Below are 24078 nucleotides of genomic sequence, written 5' to 3'. Positions count from 1 at the left end.
ACAGTCTTTAATATATTTGTTAGGGTTTTCAGAATATATGTATGTGGGAGGTGGCCCAAAGCAGGTATACATAAATTAAAAAATAATAATCAGGAACAAAAAAGCTCCACAAATAGCCAAGAGAAAGACTGATGCCCCTTGGGATCCAGTCTACTGTAGCACCAGGCAAGTTTATTCAAGCCATTTACTCAGGAGAACAATGTCAGTGTACTAATACAAAGGTGACCAGGCAAACATACTTTGTTGTGTCCTCAGAGGGGATCCTCATTAATGACATGCCCATTATCATAATACAAAGATTAAAAATGTACTTTCATGATCGCCTTTTTATAGGAAAAAGAACTCTTACACTGTTAGCTGTTCCCACATTTGTGTTAACCAATAACAATAAAATATTTTGTCTCTCAATAATAAATGTTAAATATGACATGCATGTTTCAATACAAGGTAACAATACAATTTATAATGGACAGGTCTCAAAAAGGAACATTCTGAAAACTGTAAGTCACCTTTACATAATAAAATTATTAATAAACACAAGTTATGCTTAAGATAAAGAAGAAATTATGAATCTGCTGTCTGAGTATGACCAATTAAACCTTTCCCAGAGATACAGATATTACGCTCTTTGATATAAAAGGCACCACCAAACACATTTTTATTATAGTCATTACCTTGGCCTTCAGTATCTCGTTTTGCATTTGTGCTTGGATGAAAATTTCTACAGAACTTGCACTAATATGTTTTGATAAAAAGCAATTCTTGGGAAGTCGCTTATTAATAACTAGCCACAGCACCTGTCAAAGACAAAATATTTGCTATCTTTTGCCTTATGAGTCATTTTAGTGCCTTTCCTCTGTTTTCATGTGTGTCTGAACCACACTTCACCGGCACTCACTTCCTCAAATGTGTTCCCGTAAAGCTTGCTTATCAAATTGCTTTGGAGGTTTTAATACTTTTCATCTTTGAAGGTGATTTTCTCAGCGTACCATTTATGCCTTTACTAACATCTGTTCACCGGCTCCTCCTGTGTCAAGCATGGCCCAGCAAAACAGGCTTTTCAGACTGTCATTATTTTCGAGACACCTTTCTCACCTCCTGTACAGCTTTATATTTTCTGTCTTAACTCTGTCCTTAATTCCTCCTCGTGCATTTCGCACTCCCATTTCCTATTTCGTCGTAATACCAAAGCCAAACTGACCAATCAGATTGTTCTGAGGAACTGGACCTACAGACCTTAGTGTTTTATCATACAATAGACAGATTATGCATTACTTTTGTGATTTCACATTAGCTCTGTCTAAAATATTATTCAGTTTGTATGTAATACAGTAGGTATGTAATATTAAGTGAAATTTATTTTTCTGAGCATTCCTTTTTTTAACTACTTCTCACTCAAAGTAAGTGTACAGCAAGGGAAAAACAATGACAAATTCAGCCGGAAGCTCCGTTTGAAATCATTAAATATGAAGGAGTAAAGATGGAGTTGTTGAAGTATTATACACAAAAAAAAAATTTTACTCATTAGTTGTTTTCCCGATCCATTTTTATCTTCTTGAATTACATGTTAATGACATAAAAATACCATGCATTAATTAAGTGTAATTTTAATGAGCTAAATGAGATCGGTAATACTAAACCGGTATTATTACTGGAAATGAGCTTTTTGAACACATGCTTCATGTGACATTTTTAATCATTAACATAAAATTAGTAACATTTCAAAATCAAGTAAATTACCCATGCACATTAGAGGAAGGCAGAGATTATAATAAATGTTTTTGTATGAAAATATTACAGTCTTAACAAACATTTTTGTGCAGAATTTGCAATTTGGTTAAAGTTACAATCAAAAAATCTAAATACAGTTTGAAAGTGAATGGTTGCTCTTGAAAATATGGCTAATTTAGCACAATGTCTGACATATAGATACTTTACATCTTCAAAATCAAAAACAGATGGAACTGTATTTAAAAGAGGCTGGTATAAAAGATAACTGTAAATCTGTAAAAACAGTCATGCCACAGGGATATATTATCCATGTTTCTTAAGCTTTCTGCAGCCTATGTTGAGAAAATGTTTTGTTTAAAAATGTTCTGTTCTCATATTGCTAAATGTTGCCAGTTTTCCATCTTTACCATTGAATTTTTATTTTTGCAAATATGATAGTTTTGTATTCAGTGAGAGGTATAATCTATTCCTGCATTTTGTCTTGTAGTCTGTACTTTGGTATTTTATTTTTGAGGTGGCTGTGATAGATTGGCCATCTAGCTCTGTGAAGAGAATTACTTGTATTCTGTTTTGTGTGTTGTATTTACCCCATGGAAGGGGGTCTCTCTCTGAATTGCATTTTCTAAGATTTCTTTCATTATTTTCCATAAAACTTTTTTTCCCAAGACTTTTCTTCTCTGGGAATCAAGGCTGTCAGATAACTGGGTCTGTTAAAGCCCATTGAGACATTGCTTGCTTGATTTTGGACTATGCAAGAAGTAAATTATTAGATGCATGCTTTGTGATCAAAGTAAATTGCTCTTAATTTCTGATGAGTGCTGCAGCTGCTATTGAGCTATGAATATATATTTATTTATTAATTAGAACATTATTAAATATGGCAAACTCGCCCATACCTTCAAATAAAAATTACGACATTTGTGAAATTCTTTAGATTCTTTACTAGGGATTCTTCCAATTTATTTATTTATTTTTGGTGTGGCTTCTTGCTGAAATTTATATTGAACCAGGCTGTCCAGGAATGCCCAAGTGCCCAGAGCTTCCTAGACAATATTGTAATCATTTTAGTTATATGAAGCTTGTATTTAAGTAATAGATAGATGTATTTATGTGAGATAATAAATAATAATTTCACAAATTAATATTTGAGTAAGAATGTTCACACAGTATACTTCTACTCAAATTTACAAAGACATGTAGAGTTTAGTCTCATATATATAAACACATTTACAGTATTTTCTTGGAGCCTTCTCTTTGAAGTTCCAGAACCTCAGCACAACCAAGAGCAAACATGTTGAAGTTTATATTACTTTAGAAGCTGATGTGTCATGACTAAAATGTACTAATTTAAACTATGCTGTAATGATTGAATGTGAATTAGTGGAGCGTTGCCAATAAATAGTCTGCATCACCTCTATCAAATGATTTTTTTGTACCAAAAAGATAAGTACTTCTGAACTTTGATAACTAGCATTTAAAAGAGAGATGGGTCTATGTGACTCACAGTTACAGAAAATGCTTTTCTTTCTGAAAACAACAAATGTAGGGAGTGTGCACAATATTTTGGAGAATTACACGTTTCTCAATATTTAACAGAAGACAGATAGAATTAATATCAATTACTCATTTATTCTGTTATAAATAACTAATAACTCTTTTGTCTAGAGACCTTCCTGGCTGTCTCAAATATATTTTTGAACTCGACATTACTTTGATTTCATCTTTTGCTTTGTGTTTTGGGTTAGGTTTTAGGTTATTCACAAGTTTCATCTTAATCAATTCTTTAAGCCAGTTTTTCACTTCTCATTTTGGTCTTTCTTTTGCTCTTTTTGAGCAAACCCATGAAAAATCTCTGTTTAGAAAAAAAGTTCCTTTGCCGTTTTTGAAGACTTATTTAAAATATCCAAAATATACAAGGAGAGCAAAGTCAGCAAAATAGAAAAGAATAAGGAAACTGAAAAAGTTTGCCAGACAGGCAAAAGCCAAAAGTAACCAAATTCAATGCAGAAACCAAACTACAATACCTTATAATGAAAGCAATAAGTTGAAAAGCCAGGAATCTCATTACAAATGCACAAAATTAAAAATCACTGGGACAAGGGGAAAGAATGCAATGCTCAAGCTGCTGTTCCCTTATTAGCTTAATCACTGTTGAGGCTGGTCCCCCAGTGGCAACATTAGGTGGTCCCAGATCTTGAGGCTGTACATAAAGGGGACAGGGCAATGAACAAAGAAATCTCTTACATAAAAAGTTAATTTTACACAATAAAACATAGAAAGAACAAAATCAAAAACAGAATTAATAACATAAGACAAATAAAATTCAAAAGATAATGAAAATAATAAATAGACAAATAATATATGGGAATCAGGTCAGTCCAAAATATTTACAAATGTGTTTTTATTATTTTAAACACACAAGGAAAGAATATGTGAAAAGAGGCACAATGTGCAATGCAAAAAAGAAATGGAGAAAGGAGGCACAATGTAAAAAAGAAAATGACAAAATCAGTTGTTTTCTATTATATGTCCATCTGTTACCAGTGGCTACATGTCCTAGACATTCTATTTTCGAACTTTTAACTGTTCGTCTCTCTCTCTCTCTTTCTTTCTGTATCTCACAACCCTTACCTTTTCTTATAATTTGTATAATAGGTTTAGTAATAGCTTGTTCTAGATTCTCCTGTAAACTTTGGATTAATTTCTGTCTCAGATCTAAGGTGGCATGATGTCACTTCCACAGTAAGTGTTGGCTTTTCTTTGGTTTACAGGACATCAGGTGAGAATTTCCTCAGTAACCCAGGGATGCTGTTGAACCCCTAAGTCATTGGTAGACTAACAAGGGTTGGGGCTTAAAAGTAGCTTCTGACCCACTTGACTTAAATGAACAATTTTACTAAATGGTTACCATGTGCTGCCACCTTATAAGCTAGGGTGTATGGCTGGCCTCCTGATAGACCACACATGTCCGACTTTTAAACATGTTAAGAGATTATTTGAGGAATCTTGTCAACCAGAAGACATGCCAACCTTTGGCCCAAATTTCAACCCCCCTCACCCACCATTGCCCTCTCTCTCTCTCTCTCACCACTCACTCTGGTTCACCAGGGTAAAAATGGATCCAAGTATCATTTTGTGATTTTTCCATGCTCTAACAGTATCCTTTTCCCACAATTTTATATTAGTTTACATCCAAATGCCAGTTCCTTTTTCCCCCACTCTCTTGCTGGGGCATGCCCCGTTCTGTGCCACCATGGGCCTATCACAGTGAAATTAAGTTTCATAAATATGTTTTACACTGAAGGCTGCTCTAAAATAAAGAAAATAAACATCAAGCAAGTAGATGTCCTTGATCACAATCTGAGTGTTAGAGAGTAGGTACAATATTTTATGTTTTGTCTTTGCAATGTGTGAATCTGCACAGCTGTCTCAGCTTGTTTCGTCACCTCTTGTGCTGCTGGAAATAAACTAAGATTAATATTTCGGATTAATTAAATACACAATAGAGTGTGATAACAAATAGAGCCAGCAATTAGTACAAAGTATTAAAAATTAAATATTAGGTAATATTTGTTTTAACCACATTAATTATATAGTAATTATATATGTGCTCATCCACTGTCATTCCAAAGAATATAGTTCATAAAACAAATGCAACTTTCTTCAAGATTCTTTAGATAAATGAGGCAAACCATGCTGTTAGGAATGATGAAATCACTTTACTACATGCTAACATTCTGTGGCTATTATAGCTTGTGTCTTTTTTCAGGTTCACAATATTTAAGAATAGCTGTTTATAGCTACTACAAGAAGTGTGTGTTGCTCTTGTCGTTATCTACAAGGAAGACTTTACATTGAAAATACAAAGTTGCAAAGAAGTTCAGAAATAATGCTGCCTACTTCCCCAACTAACTCTGAAGACAGCAAACTGGAATTCTAGAATTTCACTCCTTTACGGAATTCATATTGTAAACAGGACCAAGCACTCTCACAGAAACTCTCCTTCTCCAAATAATGTAAAGGTGGAAAATTGTGGAAAAAATAGAATGTCTGTTAAACATAAAGTACAAGGGATGAACATGAGTCTTGAATACTGCCTAAAATATGTGACTCACCCACTTTCTCGACTTATCAGTAACATGAATATGAGTTCCCACTTCTCTCTTTTTCCATGTCTGTGATGATTGCAGAGGGTGGCAACAGTTTTAAGTAGTATGGAATCAGGAGATGTAACATAATAGTAATAGGTCAAAGTCACAGGAAATTAATGCAAATAAGACAAAATCATCGTGAGTGAGTCAAATACCAGAATATCACATGTATATCACACAAAATGCAAGATATAGTTCAAAATCAAAGTACAGAAAGCAATTCATAGCCAGAGAGACTTTTTTAAACAACGATACTAAAGCTTCATGGAGACCTATGGAGATTTTTAATTCCAAACCTTAGAGCATATTCCTTCTACTCACCAGAGCATCATTGTTACTCAAGAACTGATTATTTCTTTAATGATTTTTTGTCCACTATCAAATCCATCCATCCATCCATTATCCAACCTGCTATATCCGGACAGGGCGCCAGCTCACCGCAGGGCACACACACACACACACATACACACCCACACACCAGGGACAAGTTAGAATCGCCAATGCACCTAACCTGCATGTCTTTGGACTGTGAGAGTAAACCGGAGTACCCGGAGGAAACCCATGCAGACACGGGGAGAACATGCAAACTCCACGCAGGGAGGACCCAGGAAGCAAACCCGGGTCTCCTAACTGCGAGACAGCAGCACTGCCCACTGTGCCACCGTGCCGCCCCCACTATCAAAACTTGTAAGTAAAATGCTATTGTTATCTCCGGCCACACCCCTATGATAATGTAGCTTAAATCACTATTGCCCTACATACTCATCTTGTAGCTGGCATCTTAACTTCATGTCATTAGCTGATGAGAACTGTACAGAATTCATATCCAAGCAATTTAATTATTTTCTTGAGGCAAATTTATCCTCAGAGGTCTCTGCAGGAATACTCTGGGAAACTCTGAAAGCATTTTTAAGAGGACAGATTATTAAATTGGAAACCAAGAAGGCATTCAAATTAATCAGTGAAATTACTAGAATAGATCTAGAATATGCCAGGTCTCCAAATGAGGCACTTTATAGGAAAAGACAGGACTTGCAATTAGACAAAAACGAAACAGCTCATCTTTAAATTGCAACATTATTATTATGAACACGAAGAGAAGGCTATTAAGATCTTAGCTCAACAAATTGTCAAGCAGGAAGTCTGTGATGCAATAATAGTAATTATCAACACAGACAGAGATAAAATCATTGACCAATAAAAATATAACCCACAAATTTATAGAGTACTATAAGTCCTTATATTCTACTCAATTTAAAGTAGATATGACATAATCTAATGAGTTTCTTGATTCATTACAGATACCACAGCTAGATAATCTTAGTGCAGTGAAACTGGATAAACCTCTGACACTCTCAGAATTACTAGATGCCATAAGCTCACTTCAAATTGGGAAAGCAGCTGGCCCTGACGGCTACCCAGTGGAATTTTATAAAAAAATTTAAATAAGTTAGCTCCACTATTATTAGAAACATTTATAGAAGCTAGAGAAAATAAAATTCTACTTTGACTTTTCACCAGGCATTAATTATCTTTCCTAAGAAAAATAAGGACTTACTACAATGTGTATCATACAGACCAATCTCACTCCTGAATAATAACATTAAAAAAATTAAATAAGACGTGAATATATGGTCTACCTTCCATCTCATAAAATCAGTTAGAATCAACACTGTCAAGATGAACATTCCTCCCAAACTTCTTTTTCTGTTTCAAGGAATCTTTTTTTAAGAAATTAGATTCAGTCATAACCTCATTTATTTGGAATTCGAAGCATTCATGCATCCAAAGGGCCACTCTACAATGACCTAAAGCAGAAGGGGGCTTGGCGCTACCAACTTACGCTTATATTACTAGGCGGCAAATATACAGGGCATAAAGACCTGGGGCCCCATGTATAACGGTGTGTGTAGAATTCACACTAAAACATGACGTACGGATAAAAAAAATGGAAATATGCATTCACACAAAAAAAAATAAGATGCATAAAACTGTGCGTAAGCAAAGTTCTATGTACTTTCCCTTTATAAATCCCAATCCACATGAATTTTAACAAACATGCACATTCCTACAGCACCACCTTGACTCATATTTGAAAATGCAAATCAGTATAAATCGCCCCTTCCATTCAGTGTTTTGTTAAAAGACAATGGTAAAAGCACGTATAAAAAAGAATTTCAAAAAAGAAATTGTCAGATGTGAAAGTCGGCATGAAATGTCTACATGTCATATGGAAGCATATTAGGGCGACAGAGAAAAAAAAATAGGGTCACAGTGAAGAAAAAAGGTCTATGTGAAGATAAAAGTCAACTTTTCTATTGAAATTTCCACTTTAATCTTGTAGTTTATTTTGTTATTATAGTAGAACATCTTAAAATCAATGTTTAATTTACTATAGTTTCTATAAATCCCACTGTAACTAAAGTAGCACATTAAATGCTTCGTATTCTATGCGTTCCCTTACCCAAACAGGCTTTCTCTTATACCGACATTAGGGTGCAGACAGTGATCGCTATACAGAATACATTACATTTGTGATATTACAGTATGCTTGATATTATTTTCACAAAGAAATGCATTAAAGCATGTATTAAAGCATGTGGGGGCATGGTGGCGCAGAAGTAGTGATGAGCTGGCACCCTGTCCAGGGAATTGTTCCTGACTCCCGCAAGATGCTTGCTATGATGCGTACAACCCTGGATGATAATTTATTGCAGCAGTACTGTGTCTGTCAAATGTACCAATCCCCAATTCCTGTGCTGTTTTCTTTCTCCACATAACCAATCACTGCACTATAAACATCTATGATAAATGAAAAACCAGCTGGAAGCTTAGAATGCAGAGTCTTCAGAATTTTTGAGGAACAATGAAAAATCTTTGTTAAACTTGTTTAGTTATTCCATCCATCCCTCCAGGGTCACACCAATCCCAGCAAGCATACAGCGCAAGGCAGGAATAATCCCTGGACGAGGCGCTAGCTCATCACTATCGCTGTTACTAGTTACTAATATTGCTTATTAGCAGTATTCATTATTTAAATAAAATTAACAATTTATTTGTAAAATGTAATATACAGTACACACTTTATTGCATTACATCATAAATATGATATCAAGTATACATCCTAGTATTCTAACAGCACACAGCTCCAATAGGATAGCTCTTGGAAATCTAAATCGACTTAGAAGCCAGTCATAATCATCTGTAAATACACAGTATTGAATTGAATTTAATTCCTTTATTGTCATTATATTATATAATGAGATTCAATATGCAACTCCTTAATACACTTATTTTCCTATAAAATTATAAAAAATAGATAAATAAATAATAATATGGTAAAAAAAACAATGAACAATATACAATATGAACATTAACTGGCTCAGGTTGCACAATGTTACAGTTGTAGTGCAAGTTTACAGTGAGGTAATTGTACTTATAATGTGCAAACAGTTCTGCTGGGAGCACTTGATGGACTGATTGAGTGCATTTACACAAAGAACGATAGACACTTGGAATAAGTTACCAAGTAGTGTGGTAGACAGTAAGACGTTAGGGACTTTCAAAACTCGACTTGATGTTTTCTTGGAGGAAGCAAGTGGATAGGACTGGCGAGCTTTGTTGGGCTGAATGGCCTGTTCTCGTCTAGATTGTTCTAATTCTAATTCTAATTCTTATAGCTCTTGGGATGAAACTACTTCTGAGCCCCGAGGTCCATGCAGGAAACGCTCTGAAGTGTTTGCCGGATGGAAAAAGTTCAGATAGATTGTAATGTGGGTGAGTGGAATCCATGCAGATGCTAGTGGCTTTCCTGAGGCACTGTGTGCTTTAAATGTCTTTGGACATTGACACAAATCAATGAACATACTCAAGCCTGGTCCGTAATAGAATTAAAATCTTGCAGTACTTTTTTATATTCTCTGCTCTGTGCTCAAGGTAATACAAATTATACTCAATACACTAATAATCCAATTGCCCTTCCATCACTCAGAATATGGAACCATTGTAAGAAGCACTTTAAGACAGAGAAGCTTTAATCTGTTGCACCTTTTTCCACCACCTTAAACATAGACAGTATTTAATGTTTCGGAAATTTCCGGGATTAACATAGATAATGTCTTTCCAACCTACTAACAATTACACTTTACATTTAACTTCTCATCAACTCAATTTTTCCACTACTTTCAAAGTAGAAGCTTTGCTAAACAGAATGCTGCCCAATGTTCCTAACCTCCTACCTATTTCTATTCCAAAAGAAATATCAGTCTTGAAGATTCAGATAGCATCTCTACAATATATAAAAACATTTTTAAGTACCTTCCTTTCAAAGATCCCAGAGTATATTGTGGAAAGGATCTGTCACTTAATATTTCAGAAAAGAAGTGGAAGGCAGCCGTACATAGAATACACTCTAGCATCATATGCTCAAAACACTCAGTCATTCACCTTAAAATGTTTTATTGCATTTATCTGGATTAAAATTGTCCAAAATGTATCCAGGGTAAGATATAACCTGTGAACGTTGCAATCAAGCTCCAGTCTCACTGGGCCACATGTTTTGAGCCTTTACCTCACTTCTAGCATATAGACTTATCTTGCTCAAGTGGAAGAATCCCACACTACCCTTTTTATGTAAATGGGTAACTGATGTTCTATATCAATAGAAATTGGAAAAAAATATATTCCCATTTAGATAATCTGTTCAAAACCTTTTTAAAATATGGCAGGATCTAATCAATAACACATTAGAATAAGCTTCTATATCGAGAAAAGGATACTCTTCCTTCCTTGCTGCTTTTGAAGCATTTGCTCTGGTTGTTGACTCTCCTCTCTTTCTCTTGGGAGGGAGATGAATTTTGGTTTATTAAGTTTAACTTGATTGTATGGAATGTTATTTGCTGCAAATTAAATTCAATAAAATGTATCTAAAAACAAAAAAAAAATCCTGTATCTTATCACTTTCTCTCTCTGGAAGTCCTCTTTTTACAACTTAGTTGTAAAATTATTAGAACTGTCAGCCGCACAGATTAACAGGGCAATTGCGCATACAATTAGTAAATGGGAAAACACTATCTCCCTTATCAAGTCATGGCTGATTGCAAACCCTTGATTTCAATCTAACACTTTTCTATTAGACTTCTTTCAGTGACCACATGTACCATCAGTACAAATTTAGTATCCACTTTCTTAAATAGCTCCGTGGTGGAGTGGGTTTTTGGTGGGTTTTTTCTTCAAAATTTGAATATGAAAATGTCTTCCCTTTTTTTGTTGCTTTACTATTTGTTTGACATCAATAAAAAATAGATTACAAAAAACAATTAAAGAAAATAACTTCAAGTACTGGATTAGTCACAAACCCAGACTGTAAAGGAGCATATGATGCCTACCTTTATACCGTCACAGAAATTACATCATGCGCCACACACTCTTCCCTAGCAACAGCCTGACATCTCTGCATTACAAACAACAAGCAATTGCAGAACAACAAAATGGCACCTCAGGAAGATGTAATCTTAACATCTTAAAAAACATCCATTATCAAATAGCACACCAGAACGTTAAATTCCTTGACCTCTGAAACACCCAAAATGACACCTCCATTATTTTAAGAAGTCAAGGAAATGGCTGTAAAAAATAATAAAAACAAATGAGTGAATATGCACTCTGATGGACCACTGAACAGGCCAGAGTCACCCAGTGCTACCTAAAATGGGTTACCATGCCCTATGACCCTGCATTGCAGGAAGAAGGTTAAGAAAATGAATGGTGGTTTTGAGAGTTTTGACAGGTCAGGTCAGGTTGGGGAGGATGTACTGGTACAGCGTGTTGTCTTCCCCACCACACGACGAAACAGTTCATGATCCTGGTTGGCAACCCTCCAAGTAGATATGCAGTCCAGTCCCACACTCTGGAAATGACCATTTTTCTACTACAGCCAGGTGTTACATGAACAATGAGGATCCTGCAAACCTGAACACCCTCGCAGATTTGCTCCACATGACTGTGGTGCTGTAACTGACACTCTCTCACAATGCAAGTAATGTGCCTCATTCTCAGGACTCTGTGAGCAACTGCTTATTCGAAACAAAATCAAACCAGCAGTACCCAAGGATTCTCTGAAGAGACACAGTACTAAAGGAGTCCAGTCTTCGTTTCAGGTCACTGGATAGCATCCTTGTCCCGCAACCATATAGCAAGATAGGAAGCGCTAGGACTCCTTTCCAGTGACCTCATGACCCCCCATGCTCTCCCAATTCATCTACTGACTTCATAGGAAGAGTCACAAGAGACATGAATGCCACTGCTGAGGTTTTTTTTGACAGTTGATTACCTTTAAAACAACCGTAGAGTGAAAAAAAAGAGCTATTAGTGTATCCACTTGAACCTGCTGCTTCTTATTTGGTCAGTTAGCTAGTGAATTTGCAGCTCACTTATTTTTTTGACATGAAAGCACTTCTAATTTATTAAACAGAATGAGCACTTGTAACCATTATGGTGGATTGCAGGGTCTTATAATCCCTGCCATTTGTTACATTTATTTATTGAAGTGAAGTCTATTTCTAAATTCAGAAGGCACACAGACAAACCATATTTGATAGAAATTTCATCTTTGTAGTGTACAAATTAAGCTGATTACAATATGCTGAGGTGATTAGCCAGGTGGCAAACTGAGATCCTCCAAGCAATTTCTGTTTGAAATGTTCAAGTCGAATAACCATTCCGTCATCCAATTAAATGTTCACAAAATGCATTGAATTCCAATGACAAATGGGCACATAAAAGCTGGGAGATGAGCCAAAGGTACAAACTGATGGTATTGATGTAGACATAAAAAACAAACTATTCTGTGAAGTTGCAGTACTCTGCGATGTTATGTTGTTCTTATAACATTGTGTATATTTTATGATGCTTTTCTTTTATGTTTTTTTTTTCTGGGTGGCATGGTGGTGCAGTGGTAGCACTGCTGCCTCGCAGTAAAGAGACCCGGGTTCACTTCCCAGGTCCTCTCTGCGTGGAGTTTGCATGTTCTCCCTGTGTCTGCATGGGTTTGCCCCCACAGTCCAAAGACATGCCGGTTAGGTGCATTTGCAATCCTAAATTGTGCTTGGTGTGTGTGTGTTCATTGCGGTGGGCTGGCGCCCTGCCTGGGGTTTGTTTCCTGCCTTGCACCCTGTGTTGGCTGGGATTGGCTCCAGCAGACCCCCGTGACCCTGTGTTAGGTTGGATGATGGATGGATGTTTTTTTTCTGTTATAGGGTATTTTGAAAGTGCTGTATTTGCAGCTTGCGAATATAATGCTCAACATACTTGTAGAAGGTTTTTTAATGAAAATAAATTGAAAGCTAAAATGTATTTTCAGTTTCTTTTATCACAATAAGAATTCCACCTTGATTCTATTTTTTATTTTCAAATTTTTATTTTTATTACTATTTTTTATTAATGTTAAAAACACATAGTAAAGCAACAAAAAATGAATTTGATCCTAATATTGCTGGGATGGGGTCTTGCCCTCATGACCTTGTTTATAAACTGGTGGATCATTGAATAAATTGCAACAAATCTTTCAAATTTTGTGCATCATCTTATAATCAGTGCTTCATTTGCAAACATATTAATGACGAAAGTAGAAAAATGAACTTCTGTCTTCATCTACATAGTATTGAATTTCAGCGGAAATACAGAAGCATTAAAAGATATCCCATGACTTTTTAAAGACAATGATAGAAGTGGTCTGGAATGAAGACCCACAAAAGACTTGTCTGCAGAGCACGACATACGGTAAAGTCAGCATTTGGCCTCCCCTCCATTTCCTTATTGCAAAGTGCAGGTTTTCCTGCTGCTTTTGTAAACGCTTATTGTTTAGCTGCCTCGATCCATTTACAGCACATTCAGAGAGTCACAACTAAAACTAGATGCGTGCGTCATAAGCAGCACAGGCTTCCCTCAGACCTTGTTTCCAGGATTACAGAATATAAATATAGATAAGGGCCATTCTGTGGACCAAAGAGGCAGAATGCCTCCTCTGGTTATTTTTAGTGCCTGAACATCCTGAACAACTGACAGCTCCCTCAATCAAAAGGATTAACGGAGTGTGCAAACTACATTTGTACAAGTAAAGCACACTGGGATACATGCTCGCGTAAATTATTTGAAATATTTATGTGTTTCACATTATCTTACATTCACCTCAGTTTCCATTACAGTTAAACACTCCACGAACAGTAATGAAATCGCACTAAATGGTAAGCAAAACATTTTCTTGCACTATTGCAGATCAAATGGAGCCTTGCCTTAAGTGGAAAAGGGCCCAGAAATGTTTAACATGAATATGGAGCATTAAGGACTTGTCAAGAGCTAAGGTTCAGAAATAGGTAGAATGAACAGGAGCCCTCCAAAACAAAAATAGAATAATTATGTCGAGGCCATGATTTTAATGGAAGATTTTTCTTACATAAATAAAGGATCTGTAAACAATAAACAACAAATAAACAAAAGCGAAAAACAAAACGGAAAAGCCATTGAGATAGATAACTGATTAAAAAACAAAAAATTATCCTTTAGTTAATACATTCATTTGATCTTTTCAACATATCTGAACAGGCAAACATTAGATCTTCATGCAATCTGAGTCTACAGATAAGGGTGATATACTTGAACAAATGACACATAAAATTAACATAGTGTATTCATTTTCATAATCTAATTAACAAAAACGCAGCTTTTTTATGTGGATAAGATAAATCCACCCCTACATTTATCACTACTTCAAATCCATAAAAGTAGAATCTGGTGTTCTAGATTAGGTGCCACCTTAGAGAGTATGCAGGTGGACACTGTCTTATTTAAACTGCAGACATCCAGGGTCTGGTGTTCTGTTTGCTATTGACTTGTGTGGTATAATGATGCCAAGATCCAAAGAGTTCTCAATGGCCCTCTGAAAGAAGGTTGTGGATGCCTAGGATTTAAAAGGATCACCAAATTACTTGAAATTAATCATTTCACAGTAAGATAAATTGTCTGAAATTGTTTTTTCACAAAATTAGCACAACTAGCAATTTGTCCAGGACTGGCTGCTCCAATAAATTTAGACCAAGAGCTGACTGTTTGTTACTAAAAGAAGTCTCTGAAAATCCAAAATTTCATCAACAGATCTACAAGTTAGTGTTGCAGAGGTTCATGCCAAAGTTCATGTATCTACAATCAGAAAAATATTTCACAAATTTGACCTGCATGCAAGATGTGCTAGGAAAAAGCTATTGTGCTACAAAAAGAACATAAGAGAAAGACTACAGTTTGTCATTGAATATGTAGGCAAAGCCCAGGCCTTCTGGATCATTGTTTTCCAGAAGATCAATCAAAGGCAGTTGGCTGCAGCTATAGTAGATATGTTTGGCACAAACTAAAGAAAGCATTTCAGGCAAAAAACCTCATACTACCTGTGAACCATGTATATGTTATAGTTTGTGGCTGCTGTACTGCCTCAGGGTCTGGTCAACTTGAAGCCATTCAGTCAGCTATGAATTCTGCATCATATCAAAGTGTGCTTGAGGAGAATGTGAGGCTATCTGTCCAAAAGTTGAAGTTGAACAGGAAATTAATTTGATTAATATTTTTTCAATATGATAATGTTAAAGAAGCACTGCGGTGGGCTGATGCTGTGTGTTGGCTGGGAATGGCTCCAGCAGACCACCGTGACCCTGTAGTTAGGATATAGCGGTTGGATAATGGATGGATGGATGAATAATGAAGTGAGCCACTAGCAAATCCGCCAAGGAATGGCTGATAAAGAATACAAAGAGGGTTATAGACAGGTCTAGTCAAAGCCCTGATTTGAAAGCCCTGATTTGAATAGCAATGAAATCTGGGAGGATTTGAAACAGGCAGTGTATACAAGATGTTTGTGGGTTTTCTTGCAAATGATGGAGTTTAGCATAGCACAGTGATCAAACATTTTCACAAGTCAATGTTAGCGACTGCTGGGCAGCTATACCAAATGACTACAAGAAGTCATTTCTGCTAAAAGTGGTGTCACAATTAGATACAAGAAACATCAAAGGTTTGGGGCAGCCACCTGTATAATATCAATGGCTGCAAAATGGGTATTTCCATGAGCTGTGAATGGTAAATGGTAATGGTTCAAAACAGAACTGATTTGAGTTTGGTAAAATGGCGGCTTTAAAGGCGGTGACCGAAAGTGACATCAATCATGGCACCGGAACTGGCAGTGACATTACAAATGGCACCAGTACTGGAACTGATGTCATCAATGGCACTGGTACCTAGTGGGATTTCCCAAGGATAGTCTGCAGAGGACGGAGAGAGAAAGTTAGTGCAGCTTGCCACCCCATAGTCTGGCATGGTACTACTATTATTTAAGTTCTCAAGCTGTCTCCCATATGCATATGTGTGACAGTGGGCATACCAGGCCAAGGGTGGATTTCACTTTTTCCACAATACACCATTACATGTACAGTGGTGCCTTGGTTTGCGAACATAATTCATTCTGGAAAAGTGCTTGAAAATCCAAAGCACTCGTATATCAAAGCAAATTTCCCAATAATAAATAATGTAAACTCAAATGATTTGTTCTACAACCCAAAAATATTCATATAAAAATGATTAATGCAAAATATAAAGTAAAAATACATAAAACAAATTAACCAGCACTTTACTTTTGAAAAGAACCATGGCTGGTGTGAGGGAGACAAGAAAGAGGAAAGGCGGAGGAGGGTTATTGTGTAGGTCGACTTTCACTATAACTAACGGAATCAACCCTGCTATCTGTTGGCTCACTGGAGTCTTTTTCTTTTTTTGCGACTTTAACAATGAATCTATCCAATGGCAGTTGCTTTTGCTTGAAGAGTCACTACACTTGGACACAAAACAAAAAACCGCTTTGCGCACTTTAAGGTTTCTAAACTCTTTTGGGATTCCCCTCAGTGGGACGACACACGGAAAAGGATCCTGAAGCAACTGCAGCCTCCCTGCGCGCTGTAGTAGTTCGCCGCAAAACTGAATCCAAAAAGATTGGGGTCATAACAAATTCTTTCCTCCATCACCCTTACATATTCTTTATCTGGGAGGCTGAGTGTGAGCCCTCTGTATTTGAAACACAATCTTTGGTCCTCTTTCTTAAATAGGGAGACCACCGCACCAGTCAAAAAGCAGATTGGAGTCTGTTGTTTTGCAGGAGCTGTACTGGTCTGTGGTGGTGAATCTGGAGCCGAGTCTAAGGACAAAGCTCTTGGTATATCAGTCGATCTACATCTCTGTCCTCACGTATGGTCATCATCTGTGGGTAACGACCAAAAGAATGAGATTGCAAGTTTAAACCAGTTGTGGTGGTTTCTGCATGTTGCAAGAATGTCCCCCAGGTGGTGATGATTCTTCCTATAGCTGTCCTAGACAGAGGCCCTGCGGAAGACCTAAGGTACGCTGAAGGAATTATATCTCTCAGCTGGTTTGGGAACACCTGGGAATTCCCTAGGAACACCTGGAATCTGTTGCTGGGGACAGGAGAGTCTGGGTTGATCTACTTGGCCTGCTGCCACAGCAACCCTCACCAGAAAAAGTAGATAGAAAGATGAGATGATAGAGATGCAATGAAACACAAACACTACATAACAAAACTAACACAGAATAAGAAGGGCGAAGGGTAACACTTTTCTGAATTACTCATATTTCTAGTTACCCAGACTGTGCCCTTCAAGTGACTGCACCCATCATTATGCTAGTCACTAACACCTGACAAAGTGCCAGTGGTAAGTCTTGCTTTAGTGATGGTATTTACCTGTGTGCATAATGTGAAAGTAGAACAATTTATAGATTTTAATTCAAGTTTAAATAGTTATACAATGTAATGCTTACTTTCTAGCAATGGAAGGAGGTTTCATGAGAACTCCGGTGGTGAGAAACAGTGATGTGACAAGGCATCCTGATATAAGGTAATGAGCTACGAAAAAAAGGACAAGTTAGAAGCCATTTTGGTGTGAAAGAAGGGCCTGATAGAGAAAGATGAAAATGATTACTTTCTAGAGGGTAATCAATAGTTGGAGTATCCATAGTACTACACATGCATGTGAACATGTGCACAGATTTATAGGCTTCCTAACAGGTTATGGCATGTAGAACAGACTATGTAGAGGCATGTAGAGGTAATTGGAGGACGTCTGGTGAGGGATTGGTGAAAGGAATCCTGGGGGTGTATTAGAAAGAGAGGATGAACAGCAGAGGTCGTCTTCATTGGCAGTCAAGTCTGGTTTAGTGGAGAGGGCAAGGCAGAACTCCTGAGTGACCATTACAAGAGCAGGAGCAGAGATACATGTGGTGAGCTGGACATTTGTTTGAGTTTTAAAGAAGTCTTTTGTTCCTGAAACAACCTGAAATGATGGTGAATTGAAAGAGGACTGGGGTGTAGAGTGTTGGTTTGTTTTGTTTTCAAATTCACAGCGTGGCTCCAAAATTCCTTGGTGGTCCCTTCATGTAGCCTGGTAAAATTGGGGTTATAGAGTAACAGAGGTATTGTCTGTTTTAGGAATGTTTTATTTTAATTTATATATATATATGTACATAGACATGAACTTTGGTTTTCATAGGTTATAACGATCCTTTTTAGAGACCTATTTTAGTAAAGAACTGTTTCATTTTTTACCACTATGTCTGTGTTTCTCTCACTCACCTGTTTATCCTTGGTATGACTACTTAATTCCCCAAGGATGAACCCATTGCAAAACACGTGGTGGGTACTGCACCATCATTATGTTAATCACAAACACCTGACAAGGAGCGCTATGCTAACATTACTCAAAGTTATTGTCTGCTTTTTTATTTTTATTTTTTTTCATTTTTCATTTTTATTACTATTTAATTTAATTTTTTTTTTTGTATCAGTATACTGCTGCTGGATTATATGAATTTCCCCTTTGGATTAATAAAGTATCTATCTATCTATCTATCTATCTATCTATCTATTTGACATTTACTTAACCAGCTAATTCTGAAAATAATAAAGATGGGCTGAGCACAAACACACAACTAGCTAAAAAGAGAAGGAGCAACACCCCCAAAAAAGAATAAGGTGGAACCATGAACAATGCTAAAGTCAGATTTTAGGACTAGTGAACATGAACAAAACCCTGCTTACATTCTGGATCTTCTCTTCCAGATTGACCCTGTCTATCAGTTGCAATGGCTTGCCCACATGATGATGTCCAAACCAACCTGCCAAAGCAGTTTTTAATGACATTAGCCCATCATTCTCCCACCAATGAGCCTGCACCCTAACTTCTTCCAATTCCAGACTAGATTTAGCCCGAGGTGACATTAAAACTCAACTCTGACTCAATTCAAAAGTGAGGTGTAGTCCTCTTTGGTTACAGGGACAACAGATTAAAGCTGCATCTAATGACCTCTATTGTCTCGACACTCCTGAGGCTTCAGTAGCATTTGAAAGATAATACTTCATTGAGGCAGCTTCCTCACTGTCCAGTCCTATAACTAGACATGGACCGTGTGCTGTCTCTGGCTTATAGCTTGTTCTTTAATGTTCTGTCCCTGAAGTGGCAACCTGTGCTTGCATATGTGTGTCCTTCACAGTCAATAGTCCTGGTGATCTTTTTCCAACACTCCATTAGTTCACTCTTCTGTGGCTTTACTCCTGGAGACACCAGATTTATGAGCATGTTCTTCTCATCCAAAAAGACCAGTTGTCAAAATATAAACTGAAGTCCATATACAGACTTTCAGTATAAATTTGAATGTGGGCAAAATGATTACTTGAATTCATTGCAGGAAAATTTTCATTTTAACTGAAAGGAATTTGTTAGAGGGTGTGGGACTACAGCATAATTGTTAATCTCTTACACATCTAGGATACACATAAGTTTAATTTTTGGTCATTGTCAGTGTGGGGTTTGGACTGCAAAGACAAGCATGTTGAGGCCCACTATGAGAGGGTGTGGATGTGACCTGCCTTGATCTCTTGTTCTTTGATTGCTTTGTGCCTAGTGCCAGACACTGGCATGGTAGGCCCCAATTCTCACAAACCAATGATATCGATAAATTAGGTTCTGCTAATGGATGAACAGAGTTTAATGCTGTTTCCTCAGTGGACCATAGACCTAGCCCTGATTACCAACCCATTCTGCATTTCTATGTAGTTTATACTTCATTGCTTCTGTCTTCATGGGTTTTCTACAAGTACTTTGATTTCCTTCTGTAATCAAAAACATTCAAGTTAGGTTGAATGGCAAATTTGAACAGGCATGGAAAAAATGTGGGTAAATGCATCTGTGTGCCCCTGGCATCTCATCCAAGGCTAATTCCTGTGCTATGACCAATGTTACTGGGATAGGTTCCCTGTAAACTTTTAATGGAAAAAGCAGGTTAGGAAATTGGATAGATGGAAACTTTATTTTCCACTCACTTGCCTTGAATAATGACAACATCTTTGTTGTGACAATTAAAGTAATGGAACATCACTAATATAAATTATTATCACATACTGTATAAAATGCCAGCTCCTGGGCTTTTCCCAGATGTGTACTCCTTGAAACTGTCTAACTGAAAATTGTTATAGCTTACAAATTCATTGTTTCTCCCTTGAGGTGTCCTTTTGTGTGATTTGTTTATCTTCATATAGTTTTATTTGCATTTTATCTGAAATTTGTTTCATATAACATAACATGTTATTTATTTTGTTTAGCAACCTTGGTTCCATAGTGCTGTAGTGGCTGTAAATTTTGTGTTCAGATTTCTAAGAATCTAGTTCTTATTGTTAAAATGCAGGCTTCATCCAGTTGTTCACTCTGTGTGTGTTTCATTTCAGTGACAAAATCAACATGTTGTTCTCTGATACAAGTAAGTGGCTATTTCCCAATTTTTTCTTCACTTATTTTTTTCTAAATTCTTTTAAACAGATTTGCTCACAGATCCAAATTGTACAGCTGAATAGCTGTAGGCTAATGTTTTTAGCCTGCTCTAAATTGGCTTCTGGTTAAAGAAAAAATGAAGTATAAAGATGTCAGAAACTTAACATAAGAGAAAGAGTAAATGAAGCAATGAATGTTATTCAATGAATTTATTTCAGCACACTAAAACCTGACAAAACAGTAATAGAGAAATCAAAACTAATACCATCAGTTGATAGCTCTGGCAAGGCGTATAATTAAACAAGACGTCTCTTTAACTGCAGGTACTCACTCAAAATAAAGAAACTGGTTTGCTATCACTATAGCAGGCCAGCACCTGGAGGGTCTGTTCCTGTTAACATGGTTTCATTTAAGTCACAATCTTAAAAACTGAGCAGTTTTGAAACATGTTGGCTATATCTGGTATGATGGATTGGATGACTTGCTTATGGCTGATCATAGTTAAGCATCATGCAGTGATATGGACTTTTTATCCATAACTGGCTGGATAAGCTAGACAAGTTTTTGGGACAACTGCCTCTCATCTCAGCAGCTCTGAATATAGGCAGCAAGTTTGATCCCGTTATTACCGATAGAAATTTGCCAGGTTAATATGGTGGAGCACTTTAAAAAACTGATAAAACCCCATATTTTAACATGGCTCTCTCATACCCTAATTTTAGTGTAACCCTGATATTCTGTATATGCGTTTAATTATCTTTTTTTTTTCATGGCTCCGAAATCTATACTAACTCCTACTTTCTCTGCTGTTCTTTTTCCGGTTTTCTGTGGTGGCGATCTGTGCCACCACCACCCGATCATAGCACCGTGCAGTCCTTACATTGATGGCTTGAAGTCAGAGGTCCACATGACCATCATCATCTGATTCTTCCAAGTGAAGCCTGAAAACCATGTTGACTGATTGAGATCACTGATGTTAGGTAGAATGCCCAGTGGATTTTGTTTTTTTAATCCAGCTCTCTAGAGTTTTTTTTTTGTTTTCTTTCTGTCCTCCCTGGTCATCAGACCCTACTTCATTGTTTGTTAATTAGTATTGCATAATTTTATTTTTATATTTTTTCTTTTTTCTTTTTTCTTCTTGTAAAGCATTTTGAGCTACATCATTTGTATTAAAACTGTGCTCTATAAATAAATGTTGTTGCTGTTGTGACTGACATGCAGTTCTCTTGTGTGCAACAGGTGCCATATTGTTTCTAATGTAGTGACATGTGATTGTCACATAGAAATCTGCTGCCCTGCATGTTTAGCTGTCGCAAGTTAGGGCAATTATCTCCCTTGACCCGAGAGACACGCTGATGCTTTTGCTTAAGATCTTCATAAAGCCTGGGTACAATAACTTCACTAATTTGTTTTCTGGTTGGTATAACATGCTGCAGTTCCAAAATCTGTAACATTTGTTGAAAGCCCTCATTTTCAACAACAGTGTAGTCTCATATAACAGTCTTGCACTTATTTATAGGTAAAAACTGCTACAGAATGTTATTTTATGGGCATGAAGTGAATTAATTGGAAGCTTGGAGTTAAATGTCACGTCCAGTGTAAACTGTTTAGGCTCTAGCCATTTGGATGTCGACGAGTATAGCTTTTCTGGGTTATGTCAGGATAAGCGACTTCTCAAATTTGTTACAATACTTAACTTTTGAGCTGCACGGCTTACATATGGCTTTGCTTTTATCTACTTGTTCTTTACAAACACACTGTTTGAATCCATAGTAAGTTCACGCATTTAATTTAAGTGAACGAAGGCGCTGATTTCACCCAAGGAAGACACACCATTTTGTGCGAGGTAGTAAGGTGCTTCTTCCATAGAAAACCTTAACAGGCACAATAGTAACATCTAATGGATCAGATGCCAAAAATGAAGATAAGCAAAAATCTAAATATTTTAATAGAGCAGGAAAAAGATACAGTAGACCAATCTTGAGACTTTAAGAATCAATATTGAACCTTTTAAACAAAAAAATAATGATTAATTGGAAAATCAGTATTTTTATCTGGGCCTAATCACTCATGACAATCCACAGTCATTGCGCTCTTATTATAACAAAACCAAACTGCTTTCTCTTTATTGCAGCAAAATATTAGTCGTCTTGGGTCTGCAAAAGCTAAAAGCTAATGGGGAGGTGCTCAACCAGAACTAAACAGCATACAATGGTCAGTTGTAATAAAGAACGTTGATAACTGGAAACATTGATAAGGAAAGGTGGAAGGATAGTTTTTTAGATTGTACAGATGGAGGAAAGGCTCTTTGAACTTTATAGTCAACACAGATGTTTGTTCAGCGTTTCATGTTGGTAATACAATGACAGTGTATAGAAAAAACAAGATGGCAGAGATTGTGGATTATTCCTGCGTACGTTGTTTGGCTATCAAAATGAGGTGACACTGCAGTTCTTTCACTGCACAAAATCTGATCTGATCTGAACTGCAATAAAAATGAAAAATCGTGTGGGAATTACTTAATCAGTCACCCACTATGATTCCTGGTCATGTAATTTGACATCTTTAGAGGCAATGAGATCGAGCAACTGCAGTCATTAAATTTGACATACTATCAGACAAAACATTGTTTCAAGTTCTTTACTCTGACACTAGCTTTTGGTGCTTGTCTAAATTCTTGCAATAAATATATATGTGCTCTATGGAATGCTTCCACACTTTTCTGCTACCAAGTAACTTTTGCTGGGTGGTCTGGTAAAATTTTACAACACTGTAACTGATAGTCTGTTGAGCTGGCACCCTGCTGCTGTTGAGTTTGCTGTCAGAGTGTTTGACAATGCTTTACATCACTACTTATTACTTATTAGGGGACAGAGGTGGTGTATCAACTGCATGGTGCATGCAGAGAACTCAGGATAACCATCTCCATCAACGTGAAGTGGGAAGAAGAAAAGGAAAGATACTGGAGACTGAATTACACCTAAAGATGTTATTCATTTGCAGGTGATGATGAAAGAAATATATAACTGACTTCAGATACAACCAAAACTCTTGTTTTCTAAATGATTTAAGAAGCTTGTAAACTGCTGCTTCAAATATACTGAGAAGTTGGAAAGCTGCACTAAAAAGCAATGGATTTGAAATGTCTCTAACATAAATAAACATCCATCCATCCATTATCCAACCCGCTATATCCTAACTACAGGGTCACGGGGGTTTGCTGGAGCCAATCCCAGCCAACACAGGGCCCAAGGCAGGAAACAAACCCTGGGCAGGGTGCCAGTCCACCGCAGATAAATAAACATGTTTTGAAAATTGAAGTGCAT

The sequence above is a fragment of the Polypterus senegalus genome, chromosome 2, assembly GCF_016835505.1.
Source record: "Polypterus senegalus isolate Bchr_013 chromosome 2, ASM1683550v1, whole genome shotgun sequence".
In the NCBI taxonomy this organism is placed as follows: domain Eukaryota; kingdom Metazoa; phylum Chordata; class Cladistia; order Polypteriformes; family Polypteridae; genus Polypterus; species Polypterus senegalus.
The sequence above is the reverse complement of the archived record's forward strand: the minus strand, read 5'-3'. Positions refer to the sequence as shown.